Consider the following 20,410-nt stretch of genomic DNA (forward strand, 5'->3'; position numbering starts at 1 on the left):
TAGAAGTAGAAAGAAAGAAAGAAAGGAGGGAGGGAGGAAGGATGGAGGAAAGGAAGGGAAATAAAGAAAGAAGATAAAGTAAAATAAAATAAAGATAAAATATAATAAAGTTATTAAAATTAAAAAATTATTATTAAGAAAAAAAATTTTTAAAGAAAACAGATGGATAGAACCCTAGGACAAATGGTGGAAGCAAAGCTATACAGACAAACTCTCACACAGAAGCATACACATACACACAAAAAGAGGAAAAAATCATAAATCTTGCTCTCATAGTCCACCTCCTTAATTTGGGATGATTCGTTGTCCATTCATGTATTCCACAGATGCAGGTACATCAAGTTGATTGTGGAGCTTTAATCTGCTGCTTCTGAGGCTGTTGGGAGAAATTTCCCTTTCTCTTCTTTGTTCTCACAGCTCACAGGTGCTCAGCTTTGGATTTGGACCCGCCTGTGCGTGTAGGTTGCCGTAGGGCATCTGTTCTTCGCTCAGACAGGACAGGGTTAAAGGAGCCGCTGTTTCGGGGTCTCTGGCTCACTCAGGCCGGGGGGAGGGAGGGGCACGGAGTGTGGGGTGAGCCTGCGGCAGCAGAGGCCGGCGTGACATTGCACCAGCCTGAGTTGCGTCGTGCGTTCTCCCAGGGGAGTTGTCCCTGGATCCCGGGACCCTGGCGGTGGCGGGCTGCACAGGCTCCGGGAGGGGAGGTGTGGAGAGTGACCTGTGCTCACACACAGGTTTCTTGGTGGCGGCAGCAGCAGCCTTAGCGTCTCATGCCCGTCTCTGTGGTCCGCGCTTTTAGCCGCGGCTCGCGCCCGTCTCTGGAGCTCCTTTAAGCAGCGCTCTTAATCCCCTCTCCTCGCGCACCAGGAAACAAAGAGGGAAGAAAAGTCTCTTGCCTCTTCGGCAGGTCCAGACTTTTTCCTGGACTCTCTCCCGGCTAGCCGTGGAACACTAACCCCTTCAGGCTGTGTTCATGCCGCCAACCCCAGTCCTCTCCCTGCGCTCCGACTGAAGCCCGAACCTCAGCTCCCAGCCCTGCCCGCCCCGGCGGGTGAGCAGACAAGCCTCTCAGGCTGGTGAGTGTCGGTCTGCACCGACCCTCTGTGCGGGAATCTCTCTGCTTTTCCCTCCGCATCCCTGGTGCTGTGCTCTCCTCCGCGGCTCCGAAGCTTCCACCTCTGCCACCCGCAGTCTCCGCCCGCGAAGGGGCTTCCTAGTGTGTGGAAACCTTTCCTCCTTCACGGCTCCCTCCCACTGGTGCAGATCCCATCCCTATCCTTTTGTCTCTGTTTATTCTTTTTTCTTTTGCCCTACCCAGGTACGTGGGGGGTTTCTTGCCTTTTGGGAGGTCCGAGGTCTTCTGCCAGCGTTCAGTAGGTGTTCTGTAGGAGTTGTTCCACGTGTAGATGTATTACTGGTGTATCTGTGGGGAGGAAGGTGATCTCCGCGTCTTACTCTTCCGCCATCTTCCCAGAAGACTTCTCCTTCTTTATTCTTAAACAAACTGGAAAACATAGACATATGATGAGTGTGTTTTATAGAAAAATATGCAGAGACTCATTCCGAGGATAATATCTCAAAGAAAATGCCTTGACACCCTAGGGCAAAATATATGTATAAAATTAACCTGAATGTATATATTTTAGGTAAATATAAAATATTTAAGCTATCTTTATAAAAGCTAACACTTTATTCAACCATATTAATTCATTGACCCACCGACAGGCAAGATAATGTAGAACAAGATGATTGCTGCTGTGTAGATTTTTGTTTATTTATGTGTGCTTATTTATCTATTGATCAAATGCATGTAATTTAATTTTTAAGTAAACTATGCTATAAATATGAACTTAAAATCACTACATCACATGAATATAAATCAGAAGGTGGTAAACTTTTCCTGTAAATGGCCAGGGTAAATATTTTATTTTATTTATTTTTATATTTTTGAAATTTATTTATTTTTGGCTGTGTTGGGTCTTCATTGCTGCGCACAGGCTTTCTCTAGTTGCACCGAGTGGGCGCTACTCTTCATTGCAGTGCGCAGGCTTCTCATTGTGGTCACCTCTCATTGCAGAGCACGGGCTCTAGGTACACGGGCTTCAGTAGTTGTGGCATGTAGGCTCAGTAGCTGTGGACTACGAACTTAGTTGCTCCAGCATGTGGGATCTTCCTGGACCAGGGATCGAACCCGTGTTCCCTGCATTGGCAGGCGGATTCCGAACCACTGCACCACCAGGGAAGTCCCAGGGTAAATAGTTTAGATTTTGTAGGTCAAGAGTCTCTGCTGCAACTACTCAACTCTGCCCTTAGAGTATGAAAACAGCCACAGACAATTTAGACAATATGTAAACAAAGGAGAATGATTGTGTTTCAATAAAACTTTTTTTGTTTATAAAAACAGAAAGCTGGGTGTATTTGGTAACTGGCTTCTTAGTTTGCAGATCCTGATGTGGAGAAAGATTGTCCTTTAATTAACATTAAAACACTACTAGTTTCCAGTGACTAATTTTCATTAATTTAAACATATGCCACTTAAACAGGATTTTTCTTTATATAGATATATGCAAAATCTTTCATAAAATGCAGAAATGTCTTAGAGGTACCATTATATTTCAGGGAACTTAAACAATAGTCAGGACATCTCGTACAGTACAGCTCAGTCTGCAAACAGCTGTTATGTTCTAAAATTCTCTCATGATTAAATTCTCTCTTGATTAAATAACACGTATTTCACATCTCATCACATAGTCAGTGGAGGTTAACATTCCTCTCTTTCAAAGTGATTTTATTGGATTTTCTTTTTTTTTAATTTCATTTTGTTAAGCATCTTGTTTTATGCTTAAAAATGATGTGTGCTTTACATTTTCAAGAGATGGTTGGTTAGAGCCTTATTTGTCTTTATGTAACTATAACCTTGAACACAATGTCTTGCAAAAGGAAAAATGATAGATGACTGATAGGTAGATAGATGGATAGATAGATAGCTGAAGAGCCAGGGGTCAAGAGGGATAATTTTACCTTTCTGGGGTTGTACTCCTGAATTCCATTATTATAAATTGTTTATGTATTACCAGTTACTAAAATACTTTTTTTATAGAATGGGACTTTTGTTATTTATGTATTATTCAATGTCAATTTCCTCTATCACGGGGTTTGTGTAGTTTAACCAAACCAAATTATTTCTTAGATGCAGAGCTACAGAGTAAGTTCTGCCCACAGGAAATAAAAAAAAATAACAAAACAAAACAGAAAATAAAAGAAGAAAATATAGATATATGAACAGATACATTTTAATTAGAGCAAATCAATGGCTACTGCAACTAGACTTCAAAAGGTAAATCTTCTAAGACCATACAAAATGTTGCCATATTCAATAGAATGTTTCTTTACTAGGAGCCAAGTTTTCTGAGTTTAACAAAAAAGGATTTTGCCATTGTTTGAAATATATGGATTAACTAGTGTTTTACTGTCATTTTTATTGTTATTCATTTTATTTTATCTTCTATTTATCATTGTGATATATGCTCACAATTTCAAAAAAAAGAAAAGAAAATACATTAAATTGGACCATTAGAAAAGAATACCATCTAAAAGTCATTCACAGAAAAAAAAATTTTTATTTTCAGCTTTTTAAAAAGCTATTTTACATACATGTCTATAGTGAATACTGTTGATTGCCAACTAGATTCAACAATCTGGGATAGGGAGGGTGGGAGGGAGGGAGACGCAAGCGGGAAGAGATATGGGAATATATGTATATATATAACTGATTCATTTTGTTGTGAAGCTGAAACTAACATACCATTGTAAAGCAATTATACTCCAATAAAGATGTTAAAAAAAAAAATCTAACCTTGATTAGCTGACATTAATCTATTTACCAGGTAGTTCTTACTCCCAGGTGCAGGAATGGCTTAATGGTTCTAAGCTTTTCTCTTTGGCATAATTTGTTCAGATATGGACAAATGATTATATTAGTCAATAAGGTAAAAGTGGAGTGTTTGGGACACTCTTGGGGAAACACTTACTTACTCTTAAGCACCAGAGGAGAGCAAACAGACCTGGAAAACTGATTGCAGTGTGAAACCACTGGATCCAACTAATGAATAGCCTAATGAAATAGGCTTAAACCTAAGCCTATTTCATTTTTCTATGTATGTTCCACATTTCTCCAAGGTTTAATCCATTTTTTAAACTTTAATTTATATTGTTGTTTCTATGGCAGCCAAAAGAATCCTAATTGATACTGTGACATACAGTTAATACATTTTTCAATTATTTCTATCTTAATACATTATGAGTCTTTCCAAAACCGTTCATGAATATAATTTTATTATAAGACTAATATATTATTATAATAAATAATAAATAATAGTATGCTCCAAGACTGTGATGATCAGGATGTAGACCTTAAATTCTACCATCCAGACCACAGCTGATTAGAGCCTTTATATCTAATTAAAGTCACCTTGATCATCTATGCTGTGATGTAGGTAGACCTAAACTTTATGAATGAAGTTTTATCTCAAGGGATGGATCAGAACTTGAATAACATTTGGCTTTTGTCCTCTGCCTGCTGTTAGATCTGAACTTCATTAGCTGGTCCAGTCTGCAGCTAGTCAATGGATTTACATTCCTTAATTATCTTCTTTTAAAAAAGAAACTGATGGCTCATCAGAGCATTGATGAATTGTACTATTTTAATTTAAATCTTTATTTAGATTGACTCAATTCAATCCTGGCTTGAATGCTTCTAAAACTTCATGCTCTTTTCATCAGCCTGCTGGCAGATGACATTTGTAGAATTCCCCCAGATTGCATGTGAAAGCTGACAGTTGTTTACTAGAATGTTTCTGTGTAGTTATGAAACAGCGTCTGTGTCACAGGAATTGTCCACCCTGCCTTACGTTTGTTCTATGGTGTGGAGACCTCCAATAACCCGTAGTGTAATGGCTTTGGCTCTCCTATGGATAGTTCTGTACTTAATTCTGAGACTCTCCATTCTTATACAGTCATGTTCCGTGCACTACTTCTTTTCCCTCACACTCCTGAAAAAGACTTTTCTCCTGATATGAGGAAAACGCACTAGAAGTAATCCCTAAGCTTATTTGATGACTAAGCTTATTTGAGCTTATTTGAGTCCCCTCAGTCCAGCCAAGTCTACATTCTTGGTTTTGGCATACCTGTAGAGACTTGCTGGATTCCAGCCTATCTGTCCCCCAGGGAGGACAAGCATTTTTTAGTAATTTATAGTACTTTGTGCTATATTAAAATCAAATCTAGTTGGTCACTTTACATGTGTTTTATGACAGCTCTTCCCTTAATGAAATCAAAACTTGCTGTTAATGGTATTCTACATAAAATATATAGTTTCAAACTGTACCTTCTTTAGAAAGTTTAATACTGTCTCAGTGGATTTCCTACAGTCCTGATTGTCCTTTTAGTGGTATTATAACAATCGGTGTAGAAAATGCTGATCCACACTTGTTCTCTTTTGCCTTAAAATAAGCCCTCAGGACATCTTGTGGCACCAGGCTGTCAGGTTGAAAAAGTGTAATTGCAGTTCAGAGTGGATCTGGATACTCTATCAAGGCAGGAAACAATACTCCATAAGATGTTAGATCCTTACCCAAACACTAGAACATGGATGAATCTAGAGAACATTATGCAAGTGAAATGAGGCATTCACAGAAGGCTATATTGCATGAGTCCACTTATATGAGGTGTCTTAATTTGTCAAACTCAGAAGCAGAGGGTAGAATCGAAGTTGATGGGGCCTGGGGGCAGGTGGAAATGGGGAGCCGTTGTTCAATGGGTATAAAGTTTCCGTTATACAAGATGAGAAAGTTCTAGAGATCTGCTGTACAATGTTGTGCTGCTAGTTTACAAGACTGTACTGTGCACTTTACAATTTGTCAAGAGGGTAACTCTCATGTTAAGTGTTCTTACCACAATTAAAATTTAAAAAATAGCTCTTGGGAAAAAACTTATTTAACTTATTCTTGTTTGGTTTTGCCACATGGTACAGAGGTATCTAACGTCTGTTTATTTAGCAAATGGTAACAAATGAAATTTGGTTTTTATGAATTGAAAAACGGAGTAAGCATGAATCAGACGTCATGTAATCTATTTAGTTCTCACTAACGTTGGTTGTAATCTTTTTCCTACTTTCCTTCCACTGTTATGATAAAAAATACAATGAACATGTATATACTCCCGATATTGTAGGACTCAAGTATATTTCTGAAATTTGAAGCTGTCTCCTCACAATAATTGCATATGTAAACCATAAAAATATTAAATTTTATATACATCAATCATAGTGTTAGACACTGTTCACATTTTTTTAACCTCTCTCTGATTTGGTTAAAAGATGATTTTTAACTAAAAACAACTTGAGTAAACAGTGGAGTATAATATTATATATTTCATAATAAATAACTATAACAAATTCTAATTATAAATTTAATACAATAACTATATTTAGGTAATGCATAAACCAAGGAAAAGAAGAGGATTATAATTTAGACATTGCCCTCTCTTTCTGTATTTTACTTTATTCCTGAATAGAAAGACTGAATTAAGGAGCAGCCAGAAGGCATAGACTCACAGTTAAAAAGCTTTTCTCTTTGTAGTAACTTCTGTGCCCGGTTTAAATTGATCATTTGTTTCATCAGCTAATCCCCAAGTAGAGGGCATGTCCTTTCCACTTGCAGAATTCTCTTACATAAGTTGAATTCCCTCCTTATCACCTCAAGCCAATAAGTACTTTATTTTCTTTTTGGTTGTTGTTAGCAAAAAAGGGTGAAAAAAATCAGCTCATGCTACTTGCTGGAGCTGTCTGCATATTAATCCCAGACTATGAACGGACATCAGAATGCCCTTATGATATTTTGCACAAAGGCTCAGTGTTCATGGCTCTGCTCAGAGAACCCAAAATAGCATTCAGTAAGCAGTGACATACTGAAGGTCTTGGTACTAAAAGCACAAGCGTCTGTAACTCAGAGCAATGCGGCACATATAAGGTTTGATGAGAAGCCTGTGAAACAAAATCGGGACAAACTCTCCTACTATTCCTCATGTGTTTCATGTGAATTTTGAATTTGTTTCTTCAGAGCTTATTGAACTTGAAGATACACAGGTAAGAATGTGATAATCAGGCATGTATTGATTATATAAATTAACTCAATGAAAATAGGGCCAAAAAGTACTTGAAAAACTCTGCTAATTTGCACTTCATAAGGAAAATTTCCTAAAAATTTTAAAACTTGACATGTGCATTGAACATTCTCTAAAACAAAAATCAGTTTGCCATCTCTACAGTTCAGATTGAGGAAAATAAAAGTTGCTTATATCTAGAAAATTTAAAACAAGTTTCTTGGGAGGAATGTAGCATTACTGCTTTTTTTTCTTTCTCCAGGATTTTGTTTCTTAAGTTTTTTCTGTATTTACCTCTCTACTGTCAGATGCTATGAGCAGTAAAGTTATCAACCTTAAAGATATGAGAAAAATATTTATTTATAGAGTAAATATTTTTAAAATAATAAATTATTTCTTAGTAAATGATATTCTGTATGGAGCTTTTCACATATGTCAATAAAACTATATGTTTCTTTGAAGGACAATCTATTATTAAAGTTGACATAATTATTTTATTTTCTTCCTCTTTGCCAGGTTTTTTTGGCTATCAAACTTTCTATTGACTTTCAAAATTTCTTAGAGTGAAAAAGTTTAAGTAATTAAGAATGTTACAAAAATACTACTAAAAAAAGTAAACTATTGAGCATATTATGAATACAAACATATATTAATTTGTGATCTACTATATCTATTACATGTACACATATTAATTTGTAATCTATTACATCTATTACATGAAGTAAGAAGGCTAATTCATCAAATATGAAATTACACAAAACTATAAATTAAGCAATGCAAACTGTGAAAGGCATTTATTATTGTTTCAATTCTAGTTCATTACAAATAATTTTAATCGGGTTACTAATTTTAATAAAATATTTCAATGTAAATTTGCCAAAGGGATTTAGTAAATCAGTAACTAGCATATGAAATAACACCTGAAGAGATTAACAACAAAGATACATAAATAGAATGGCAAACTCTTCTTTAGATTATATAAATTTATAGTTTAGCTCTATAAGTTTATTTTTTAATTAATATACCCAGAGAGAAAACATTATTTATTTAAAATATTTGCAACTTTATATAATTATAATATATAATATATAAAAATTTATATATTAATATATATTTATATTTTGGATGTATTTGCAATATGAAGTAATGTAATAAAATAATATACATTTATATAATATTGTTTATTTCAAATTCTAAATACTTTAAGTGTCTAAATATCACTAGCATGCAAATATATATACTTAAAATTTTTAATTTGAAAATATTTAAATTTCAATATAATCTGAACATTTCTGTTTACCAAATTTTGTAACCAGTAAAAATATTTCCCAAAAGGAATAAACATTACAAAATTAGAAGTCTAGAATTATTTAATCTTTTAAAATAGCCAGCTTGTGAAATCTAGAAATCATTTGACCTCTTATTTTTTATATGTGTTTTCTACTTTACCAAAGTGTTTAACAATGACTGAAATGAATCAGATTATTCTGTAAATTATATCTTCCTTCTACGTTTTCAATTTTTTTTTTTTTTTGGCTGCACTGCATGGCCTGTGGGATCTTAGTTCCCCCACCAGGGACTGAACCCATATCCCCTGCAGTGGAAGCACAGAGTCTCAACTACTGGACCTCCAGGGAAGTACTATGGTTTCAATTTTAGTATTTTCTTTACTTGTGCCCTTTTATGCTTAAACCCACACACACGCTTTCACACAATTTGTAGAAGTCTTAAAGCATATATTACATAAGTATATATTTTTTTATTTTGTTTCCCCCTTTGAAATATTTCTAAGGTACTTATCTCCAGGAAATTTTAAAAAGTAATTCAATTAAATTATCATAAGTTGAAGATGTTTTAAAATGATGTGCACAAATTCCTCCCATGCATTCTTAAGAAACCTGACCCATCTTTCAGAAATTTGTCATAATGTAGTACATATAATTTGATAAATAATAAGCAGTAGCTAAATATAAATTGGTAGTAAATTTTTTGCCAGTCATGCTCTTAACATGTACCCTTTAAATAGTATGTTATATTTAAAGTCTTATAGTATAGTATTTAACATGTTATTGAATACTAATGCAATAGGAATAAATGTATTACACAGTTTAAAAGAACACATTGAGCTTTTCATATATCTTTATTTAGATTGGGATTTATTGCTACTGACCTAATATTTGAGAACCATGCTGATGAACATGGGAAAATGGAACTTTTATATTTTGTTGTCATGATGACTTTCTTTAATAACCATGATCTTCGAATACCTGTATCTTTGCTTTGGCATAACAGATGAAGGATGAAACATAAACAAATATGGAACTTAATAAAGCATATGAATCCTTTCTTTCTTGCCATGCTGGTGACAGCTCGCAAATTTGACAAATGAATGAGTTACTTTTTCCATAGTGACAAGAAACATGTTTGACCCTTTTTTTAAAGACCTATACCACTAGAGAGTTTTGTTGCCACCACTCAATTAAAAGAATTCAGCTAAAATGCTCTAAAACCCACCTTTTCACAACTTACAGCAAATCAATTTCTTTTTGAAATGTTGCATGTCCTCTTGAATATTCTGATGTGATTCAGTAAGACAACTCTTGTCTCACATTAAAAACGCCTCTAGAATTAGTAAAGTAGAAATGTTTTTGTCAGAAATTTGTCGCATTAATTAATACTCAATAAAAGACATTCAGAATCATCAAAAAATGTCTTAAAGCAAAACATAATTTTTCAGGGACTCTGCTTTGGCATATGAAGTCAAGTTTGAGATGTTATTATAGAACAGTGACTTATCAACATACAAGATCAGTACATTTACATTTTATCTGTTCCTTCCTTCTAAGAACTTACTTGATAAATGAATTTTGTAAATTAGCAGTGTAATATATTAAAGTGGGAGTAATTTTGACACATTAGTTATGGCTAAAAATAACCTAGGTAATTTTCTCTAAGTGCAAAATTTAGAAATGTTCCTGTGGAAATGAGAAAATTATGCATAAATCATGGGAACGGAAAATGCCACCATTTTTCTGCCTTTAAGTTGGATTAAAGCTAAATTGTTTTCGAGAGTTTGCCATCTATTTTATTTTTAAAAATCTCAAGTGGAGTATCTATGACCTCCTTTTATAAAAAAAATTTTTTTATTGAAGTACTGTACAGCAAAGTGATTCACTCTTTTTCATATTATTTTCCTTTATGGTTTATCACAGGATATTGAATATAGTTCTCTGTGCTGTACAGTAGGACCTTGTTGTTTAGCTATTCTCTATATAATAGTTTGCATCTGCTAATCCCAAATTCCCAATCCATCCCTCCCGGACCAATCCTCCCCCTTGGCAACAAGTCTGCTCTCTGTATCTTTGAGTCTGTTTCTGTTTTGTAGATAAGTTCATTTGTGTCATATTTTAGATGCCACATGTAAGTGATATCATATGGTATTTGTATGACCTCCTTTGATAAAGAGATAATGCCACCAAATTCAGACACAGATATAAACTATAACTAGAACACTATAAAAGATAGAAAAGAAAAAGATAGGGATGAATCTTCTGTTTGAAATTTTAATGGTATTTTTTGTCATTAAGCAAATACTTCTTGACAGTTCTTGGAGTTGCTCTTGAATTAGTGAAGCAAAATATAACTCTTTCCCCAAAGTGTTAGATGAAAAATAAAAGGGCCATGCTGTAATTTTTTAATTGGATGTAAATCCCCTTCTTCTAATTTGGACTTTTGTCTTGGGGCTTTTTAAAACATCGGTTGCTCTTTGGTCATTTTCTGTCCTTAACCAATGTCTACTAACTATGCCAATTCTACAGGCATATCAGAATTTGACTCCAAATTTATTGGTTAATAATAAATAAGCATATGTGTTTCTATACATGCATACCCATATATACATATACACACATATGTGTGTATATATATTTATCTATGGTCAAATTTCAAATTTACATATATACTCATTTAATAATTTTAAGCCCACACAAATTATTTGTTAAAATACTGTGCCATGTTAGAGTGCAGATTTAATAAAGTCACTTATATGAAATTTAAAGTGGCTTTTTAAATTATAGTTTCTGTGCAATATTACATAAGTTACAGGTGTACAATATAGCGATTCACAACTTTTAAAGGTTATACTCCATTTATAGTTATTATAAAATATTGGCTATATTCCCCATTTTGTACAATATATCCTTAGAGCTTATTTTATGCCTAATAGTTTGTACCATTTAATCTCCTGCCCCTATATTTTCCCTCCCCCCTTCCCTCTCCCCAGTGGTAACTACTAGTTTGTTCTCTATATCTGTGAGTCTGCTTCTTTTTTGTTAATTTCACTAGTTGTGTATAATTTTTAGATTTCACATATAAATGATATCATAGAGTAATTGTCTTTCTCTGCCTGACTTATTTCACTTAGCATAATGTCCTCCAAGTCCACCCATGTTGCTGCAAATTTAAATTATTTTAAAGGTGTGAAACAGTGCTGTCATTGTGTGTGTATACACGTGTGCATATATGTATATTCCATATATACATAGGATTTTTTTAAACCAACGTTTAAAACACACAGTTCTTAACTCATAAGAATAATTTTCATGAGGTATGTGACATTGTATTATAATGATACCACTAAGCTTTTGTTTTGTAGGGAAAAAAGGACAAGCAATACATGTTTAAGGCTATATGTATATGAGTTAAATATTACAAATCTTAGTAAGATATTAATTAGTTCCTTTCTACATATTACAAAACAATTATAAGGGTTGCCAGGGTTTTTAAAAAATTAGGTAAGGAATTATTTCATGTAAGAACATCATCCCTTTCCACAGAATACATGAACTCTCCCTACCCGTTGACAGGTTGGAGTGTCTCATAGTGCACATAACTTAAATTTTTAGGAAAAACAGAGACACTTATTCCCTCAATAATTCAGTCATTCAGCTTCTACATTAATATTATACTGAATGAGGGAATTCCCTGGCAGTCCAGTGGTTAAGACTTTGCCTTCTAATGCAGGGGTTGTGGGTTCAATCCCTGGCTGGGGAGCTAAGATCCCACATGTCTTGCAGCCAAAAAACCAAAACAGAAGCAATATTGTAACAAATTCAATAAAGACTTTAAAAATCGTCCACATAAAAAAATCGTAAAAAAAAAAGTTATACTGAATGCTTCTACATTAAGCACTAAAAAAAAGCATCTTTAGCTTCCCTGGTATCAATTACAAAGGAATAAAAAATTTAAGTAAGATATCCTATTTTACTTTTTAAATCAATTTTGCGTCTCAAATGAACTATATTCATGATGATTTTCCTTCCTTAAGTCTATGTATTTTTAACCCATCCCATCTCTTGGAGGTACATTTACTGTTTTATATATTTTAAAACATCTATTACTTATCTTGAAGGAGTGTTTGTTTAAAAATATTTTGTACTGGGCTTCCCTGGTGGCGCAGTGGTTGAGAGTCCGCCTGCTGATGCAGGGGACATGGGTTCGTGCCCCGGTCCGGAAAGATCCCACATGCCGCGGAGCGGCTGGGCCCGCGAGCCATGCCGCAGAGCCTGCGTGTCCAGAGCCCGTGCTCCGCAATGGGAGAGGCCACAACAGTGAGAGGCCCGTGTACCGCAAAAAAAAAAAAAAAAAATTTTGTACTAAAATATAGATATATTCTCACTTCCTTTAAAAACATGTCCTTTGAAATGTACATTCCATATTAGGACCCAGAATTTCTTATAATTTTAATCCAACTTTTTGTGAGTAAATATTGTAATAGTAAACTCTTTATAAACTTTTTTATTTCAGTTTTGAAGTTGATTTGAGTAAGTGTTATCTTAACACATGGAATATTCTGAGAGATTATTTGAAGTTCCTGAATTTATTCTTTAACTCTAAAGTCATAGCAAAGCATAAACAGTGATAATTCATTATTATTATTTACTTATATATTATCATTCTTAATAATAAACAGAATTTATTGAGTGGTTACTTTGGTGCTTGGTTTATTTTTTTCTTTGCAGCATCTTTGCTTATTATTGCTCATTTAATTGTCCTACAAATGGGCTCTCAAACACTGTAATTTCTATCTTAAAAAATTCTTCATTAACTCTAAGCCCCCTAGGGCAGAGACATATCTCTGCTTTCCATCTATTTGCAACTACTCTGAGAGACACATCTACTCTTGGGACTCAATTCTTGACCTTTAGTCACTCTTCAATCCACTCTTTTCTAACTGTTGAGAATCACTTGTAAAACTTCTCTTGAGCTGTTCATCAAGATGCACCAGTTTTTGTTTTTAATTAATGAATGGTATAAGAAACAAAATCTGGACACTTAGGGTGCATATTAATGCTGGTAATAGGTAAATTTTTGCTGATATTGTAATGGTCTCTTTTAGTGGCACTTTAGGAAAGATATCTATTTTTCATGCTCGTTTGTTAATACTGATTTTTCTAATTAAATACAACTCACTATCAAACTCTACTTTCCTGATAGCATATAGTTTTTCTACTACAAAACTATGCACTGTCATTGTCATAATTCTGTCCAAGCTCTTTAAACATTTGACTGAGTGTAGATGTCAAAAATTACTCAACTAGCTTCAACAATTAGGTTTCCAAATTCTTCACACAATAAACAAATGCATTGCACCAGAATTTTCTAAATGTCAGTTTCTTTCTGTAGGATAGTTTCAGACCTGAGTTTAGTAGATTAAATGGTCTGAAATCTTTAACACTCCTGAAAGATATTTTCTAATTTCAAAATATCATTCCAATTTATTTTGCTGGTATGAGAAGCAACTAATAACAAGAAATTGTGGTTTAGGAATTTAGAGATTGTAGGAGATTAGTGCATATCTTTGAAAGATTTAACAGGTAGAATTGACCATAGATGAAGCCTGAATATATATGAGAGGTAAAGTGAAGAAAATATTAAAGGGGAATTTTTATTCAACTGAGAGTTTCTGAGTGGAACCTGGTTTCATTCAGTGAAAGAAACAACATAGTGATGATGTGGAATGGGGGATAAAAGATAATTATTTCTGTGTGAGACATGGACATTGAAATGCCTCTTGGAAAATAGGTTTGTAGATCAGGAAAGTGATATATATGGACTATTGAGATTGCTTTGTGATGCTTCAGGATATAAATATTAATTGAAGCTATAAAACCAGGAGATAAACATGAATCAAATGAACAAAAAATTCCTTAAGAATGCAACTCCATAATTTAAGAAATAGGACAGTAAAATGAAATAGAGATTCCTCAGACAAAAGAGAACCACAAACGTGTATGGAGTTTTGCAAACCAAAAAAGGGAGATTTTTGAAAAGGATGTGTGGTTATGGTGCAGGCAACAATGTGCCATGCCACTGTGAAGTTAATTTAAAAAAAATAAATAAAAGTATTTATTAAATTTATAGAAAGAAATAAAGGGGATCCCTTTTGACCTCAATGGATTGGTTGCATTGTACAGTAGTATTGGCGGAAAAAAACAGACTGCATTTTTCTGTAGACTGAATGAGAGACCATGAAGACAGTAAATGGACATTTATCCTGTAATAGTATTTCCCCTCCATTTTCTTTGAGATTTACTTGTGGATGCTGTGCCTTTTGAATTAACCCTCTAATTTCCTGATCTTTTCTATCCAAGTTTCTAGATCTATGCCTTGTTATTCTACTTCCTAAGAGATTTTCTCAAATTTATCTTTTAACCACCCTCCACCTTTTAAAAAACTAGTCATGAAATTGGATTTCACTAGATTTTTTTGGCAATGACTCAGGTGATTGATTCAGATATCCCCAACTATCATTACAGCTTTGTACTTGAGGATATATGTTTCTTTATTAAAGAAAGTTGATAGGCAAGTAGATAGATTTCAGTTTACAAGTTCATGGAATCAACTTTTCTAAATCTATATTTAGATGTGACAATGGTACTCTAAGGTGATGGTTTTAGCCTTCTGATTCTATCTCTAAAGTGTGTTAGGTCTTGTCACTATTTATAGTACGTTTCTACTTCAAAACCTGACTTTTCACATAATAGAAACTGCATACGTTAGCTTTGGGTGTATAAACCTGAAATCATTTGTATACAGTCTGCAGCAAATATTTCCTATTTTTTGTTGCCCTGTCTTGAAAGGAGTTCTTTCCTCTATGATTTAAACAACATTAATGTTGACAGTTACTCTTTTGATTTTTTATTCCTGTGGTAATGGGGACTTACTAGTGATTCTCTTATGCACCCTAAGGATGGGTTAATTAGAGGGTTACAAAGAAATCTGTGATTATAAACATTTAAATAAATGCCATGTTTATGGCATAATAATAACTAATTTTATTGCACATTTAATATGTTCCAGGTGCAGTTCCAGTTCTTTTTAAATGACATCACAACATACATAGAAGTCAGGTATGTTATCTCATTTTACAATTGGAGAAACTCAATCTGAGAGTGTTTAAGCACCCTGATTAGTACCATGCAACTCTTGTATCTATATATGTACAAATCTTTACATTTTATACAGATTTTCCTTAATAGTTAGCATTAATTTAATATTAAATGAAGACTTAAATAAGTAATATAATTAAGAAAAAGAACCAGATGGATATTATATGGTTTATTTGATTTAATTCTTTACTTCATGTCATACATTTATGTACTATTATGTATCCTCAACCTTTATTATTTATAATAACCATCCATTCTAGATATAATTTGGCAACCAGAAAGTTACTACTACATGATCAGGGCTTTACGGTAAAAGTCAGTCTGAGAACCAGAGCAGACTCTTCTCTTGAAGAGAAGGGAAGCAGGATAAAGTGGGGGATGTGGATTTGGAACATCCAACATGGCCATTTGGTGCTCCTCTACCTTGCAGAACAGTCTCCAAATAGGTGTTTATGTAACATAGGGCATACACAAGACCGTCAACTGAGCTGTGGGAAAATATAAGAAATTCTATTTGTATTGATGTTTTATCTCATTCTTTTGCATTTCAATTATCAGTGTGATTTATAAAATATCTATATAGTGGTAAAAGTTGTAGAAGTAAATGATTAGTATATAAATATACAACAAATATTGGAGTCCACCTTCAGCAATTTTTTTCTGATAGTATAAAATATGAAAGTTCAGAAACCACTGCTCTAAAAATAAACCTTGGCCAATATCTGCACACATATTTCATTTCCAAAATAGCATCCATATTCCAGAATCCTGCAACCACATTGGTTAAATGTACCCACTCAGAAAGAAACAAGCTCTCTGGATTTAACTCCAATCCCACCAATTATTACATGGCTAAGCAAAGCTAGTTAACCTACATATGTTCATTGTCTGCATTTATAAAATAGCAACATTAAAAGAAAATATACCATAGAATTGTTGTAAGACAAATTAATTAAAGAATGGCATACTCTTTGTATAGTTATAATCATGGAGTAAGTCCTCAATACTTGTTAGACAAGATGATGATGATGATGATAATGATAATGATGATGGTAGTGTCCTCAGACTATTTGCCTTAGAATCACCTATAGTGCTTGTTAAAAATACCTAACTGGTGAATCAGAAGCTATGGAGTGGAAAATCTACATTTTATCCAGAGTAGAATAAGATGTGTAAATCATTTCCCACAAATAGAGGGATGGAACTAACCAAGTTACTGTTTACTTTATACATTTAAGGATCAAGGGATTCTCTTCATGCATAGTAAAAATTTTAAAGTAGAAAAAATGTAATCAGCTCCAACATAAAATAATAACAGTATTGTCACGTGTTCAGAGTTTAAACTAATCATTATTACTACTATTGTCAAAAAAGTGTTTTTGCTGAAATGCTTTTAATATTTCACCCAGTTCCTGAGAATCTGACACTATATGATTCTATGATACTATTTTATGAATTTTAAAATTTTGCATTGATCCTATACACACACAGACACACACAGACACACTCACACAAGCAAAATACAGGGTATATGACTTTAAACTCTTTTTTTCATTCACTATGATTTGGGCCTTTAAAAAAATCATGTTTATATTATGCCTTTTTCAATAACAGAATCATATTTTCCACACCATTTAGAAGTGGTGCTTACGAAGTATTGCTTTTGATGGTACAATAAATTTATAGATATTGTAGTTGTAAAGATGTAGTGAAAACAATTGATAATTGGAGAAAGAAACATTTTTTGGATATATTTGACTAGGCTTTATTGAGCTACTAATACAACATCAGCAAAAATTGTCAAATAGAGTACAACTGTGTCTTTATTTACAATACTATAATAAGAAGTGGCTAAAAAGATTTTCAACAAGTGAAAACCAAAATAATGTCTTTATAATGGAAATTGAGGACAAAATAAATAACTGTAACAAATTCTTCGGAGAGTAGAATATATTGTTCGTAAGAAGAAAAATATTTTTTTCCTTTGTCTTTTCTTTATAGTGACATATATGTTCAATTTAACAGATATCATTTATGTGATGAAAATAATTAACTGATAATGTTTTATAATCATGCAAAACAATGTTTTAGGTGAAAAATGCCTAAAACAATAACTTTGTGTCATTCTAAGATTGTGGAATTTTTGACTCAAAATATATGTTAACTGATGGTTTTGTAAAACTGCTCTGATTTATTTCATGGTTCATGAAATCTTCAAAAGTGTACCTTATTCATCAATGGTTGTTTAAAATTTTTACTTTTCTAAATTTGTCTTTTAGTTTTTCTTAGCATTGAAAATCACTCTTTGTTAGTTATATACTATCTGAAAGCTGTGAATTCATTAGGATTAGATAATAAAGGAAACCTGGAATATATGTTATATTTTCTAATCAATATTTCAGTGGTTTATCTGCATGCATTACACTTTAGTTTTCACCCTGTATAAATTCCATACATACATGCAGACACACACACACACACACACACACACACACACACACACACACAGCTGGAGCCTGGCAATAAACACAACGTTCTATTTGTTTAGATACAATTTGTGTGTGTGTGTGCGTAATGCAACTTTGATTAGTTCTAGTCATAAAAATGAAAAATCAGTTAAATCCAAAGAATTGTAAAGAGAGTGTCTACTTGGGACCAATTAACAAGTCCACTCTCAAACAACCTAAGATAGTCATCCAAATCATAAGAGTTCCTCAATTTATATAGATAAGATATTCCAATACCAAACCAGGACTGTCTAGAGAAGAAATAGAATAATTTTGCATATGATATTACCTGGAAAATATCATATGCTATATATCCTATATATCTTTTAATGTATATTCTATATAAAATATTTATACTACCTACACTACATCATATTGTCATGTATAATATTTTATATAATACAAATTTACATTACATATTGCTTTCTATATATATTATAAATATACACATATATATACAAAGTTGTTTGTATATATTAGCGATACAAGAGTGCCTCAATATTACTGAATCTATTTATTCTGTGAATTATCAGATCAGACTAAAAGAAAGAAACCATGTGTTAATCTCAATTCATAATCTCAATTTTAAAAAGATGCATATTCATAACAAAATTTCTTTGAAAAGTAGAAATGGAAAGTAACTTATTTAGCCTTCTAAGATATATACAACAAATTCGACAATATATAACCACTTAATGTTTAAACACTAACAGCTTTCCCATGTGAAGACAGGGAAAAAAGTGAGAATTTTGTGTCTGTGTGTATGTGTGCATGTTACATACTTTTAAATTATTTCTTATTTGGCATTGTTGAAATAGGTGAGCCTTTGCTGCCCATTGCATCCTGTGTGGCCCTAATTTTTTAAATTTTCCTCTCCTGCACTCAACTTAAGCATGTGGTTACAGGCTCTGGGATTGAAATTGAAAGTGGAAATCTATAGGACTGAACATACAAGTGTCCATTCATAATAATTCTACTCATTCTTTTTGAACCAAAAAAGCTGAATTGAATCCATCAGTAAGGTAATCATTAGGAGGTTATGATTTAGGAGTTGGGTTAGTGCTCAGAGGAAGTGTGGTTAGAAAGGAAGAAATAGAATTACTATTACTCATACAGAATAAAAGAACAATTAAAACTAATAGGAGAGTTCAAAAAATATGCTAGATTCAAAAGAAGAAAAATATTATCATCAGGCCAAAAAGGTTAATTGTTAAATTGGTGTAACCTAAATGGCAAAAGAAACTCTAAAGTATTAAGGAATGACTATCATATAAATGGTCAAAGTCTTAATGGAAAAATATAAAAGAAAAACTGTATTGAAATATTTTTTAAAAACCTGAATAAATGATGAGATGCTTAAAAATGGAGAAAATATTCAACATGTAAAAGATAGAGACAAACTTTTCCTTAATGAATCTATAAAATCAAGAAAACTTCAACCACATATTCAGATTTTTTCATATAACTTTAGAAGCTAATTTTAAAGTGTATACAAAATGCTAAAGAACCATTTGAAGAAAAAAAAATATTAGTACCAGTAGATCTAGATAGATATAATATAGTAATACATATAAATATAATATTTAAAAGTGTCATTAGTCTACAAAGAAAAGAGAGCCTTTAACTTAGTCCATAACAAATGTGACATTATAAATTTATTAGGCAATTATGGGTTAACAAAAATAATGTTCTGAGAATTACCATTTATATGATCAAAGGTAAAGTTGATTCCTTAACTCAAATAAAACAAAAATAAAAATTTCCATGTGAATTAATGAAAAGTACTAAGTGTGAGACACAAAACAGGAATTTTTTTCAGAAACATAGAGTAGAAAATGTTTAAAATGTTTGAGTAGGAAAGGATTTCTTTAAAATAGCATAGAAATGGCAACTGATAAGGAAAAAACCTGACAATTTAGACTCTTGTAAAAATTCAAAAATTTTCTGCATGAGAAAAAGCACCATAAAGAAAGTGAAAAACATCCCTAAATTGGAAGAAATTTTAAATGTATGTGCCTAACCAGCAATTTTTAAATTTTTTTTAGCTTCTGTAAATAATGCTTAAAAATCAGTAGAAAAAGACAAGCAATTAAAATTTAGCAAAAATAAATGAGGTCGGGACTTCCCTGCTTGTGCAGTGGTTAAGAATCCACCTGCCAAAGCAGGGGACACAGGCTCAAGGCCTGGTCTGGGAAGATCCCACATGCTGCAGAGCAACTAAGCCCTTGCGCCACTACTGAGCCTGCGCTCTACAGCCTGCGAGCCGCAAAGAATTCAGAATAATGATAGTAA

General features: G+C 33.1%; 1 protein-coding gene across 4 annotated transcripts in view; it reads left to right on the plus strand.

Annotated features, from left to right (window-relative positions):
• The first annotated feature begins 6,972 nt into the window (after positions 1-6,972).
• Positions 6,973-20,410, plus strand: part of CDH19 (cadherin 19) — an 86,757-nt gene continuing 73,319 nt past the window's right edge. For all 4 annotated transcript variants that reach the window (XM_067698875.1, XM_067698876.1, XM_067698877.1 and 1 more), the window contains exons 1-2: positions 6,973-7,144; positions 15,523-15,572. The gene's annotated coding sequence lies outside the window, so the exon portion shown is untranslated. The remainder of the gene's footprint in view (positions 7,145-15,522; positions 15,573-20,410) is intronic.

The sequence above is a fragment of the Pseudorca crassidens genome, chromosome 12 (assembly GCF_039906515.1).
Source record: "Pseudorca crassidens isolate mPseCra1 chromosome 12, mPseCra1.hap1, whole genome shotgun sequence".
Lineage (NCBI taxonomy): Eukaryota > Metazoa > Chordata > Mammalia > Artiodactyla > Delphinidae > Pseudorca > Pseudorca crassidens.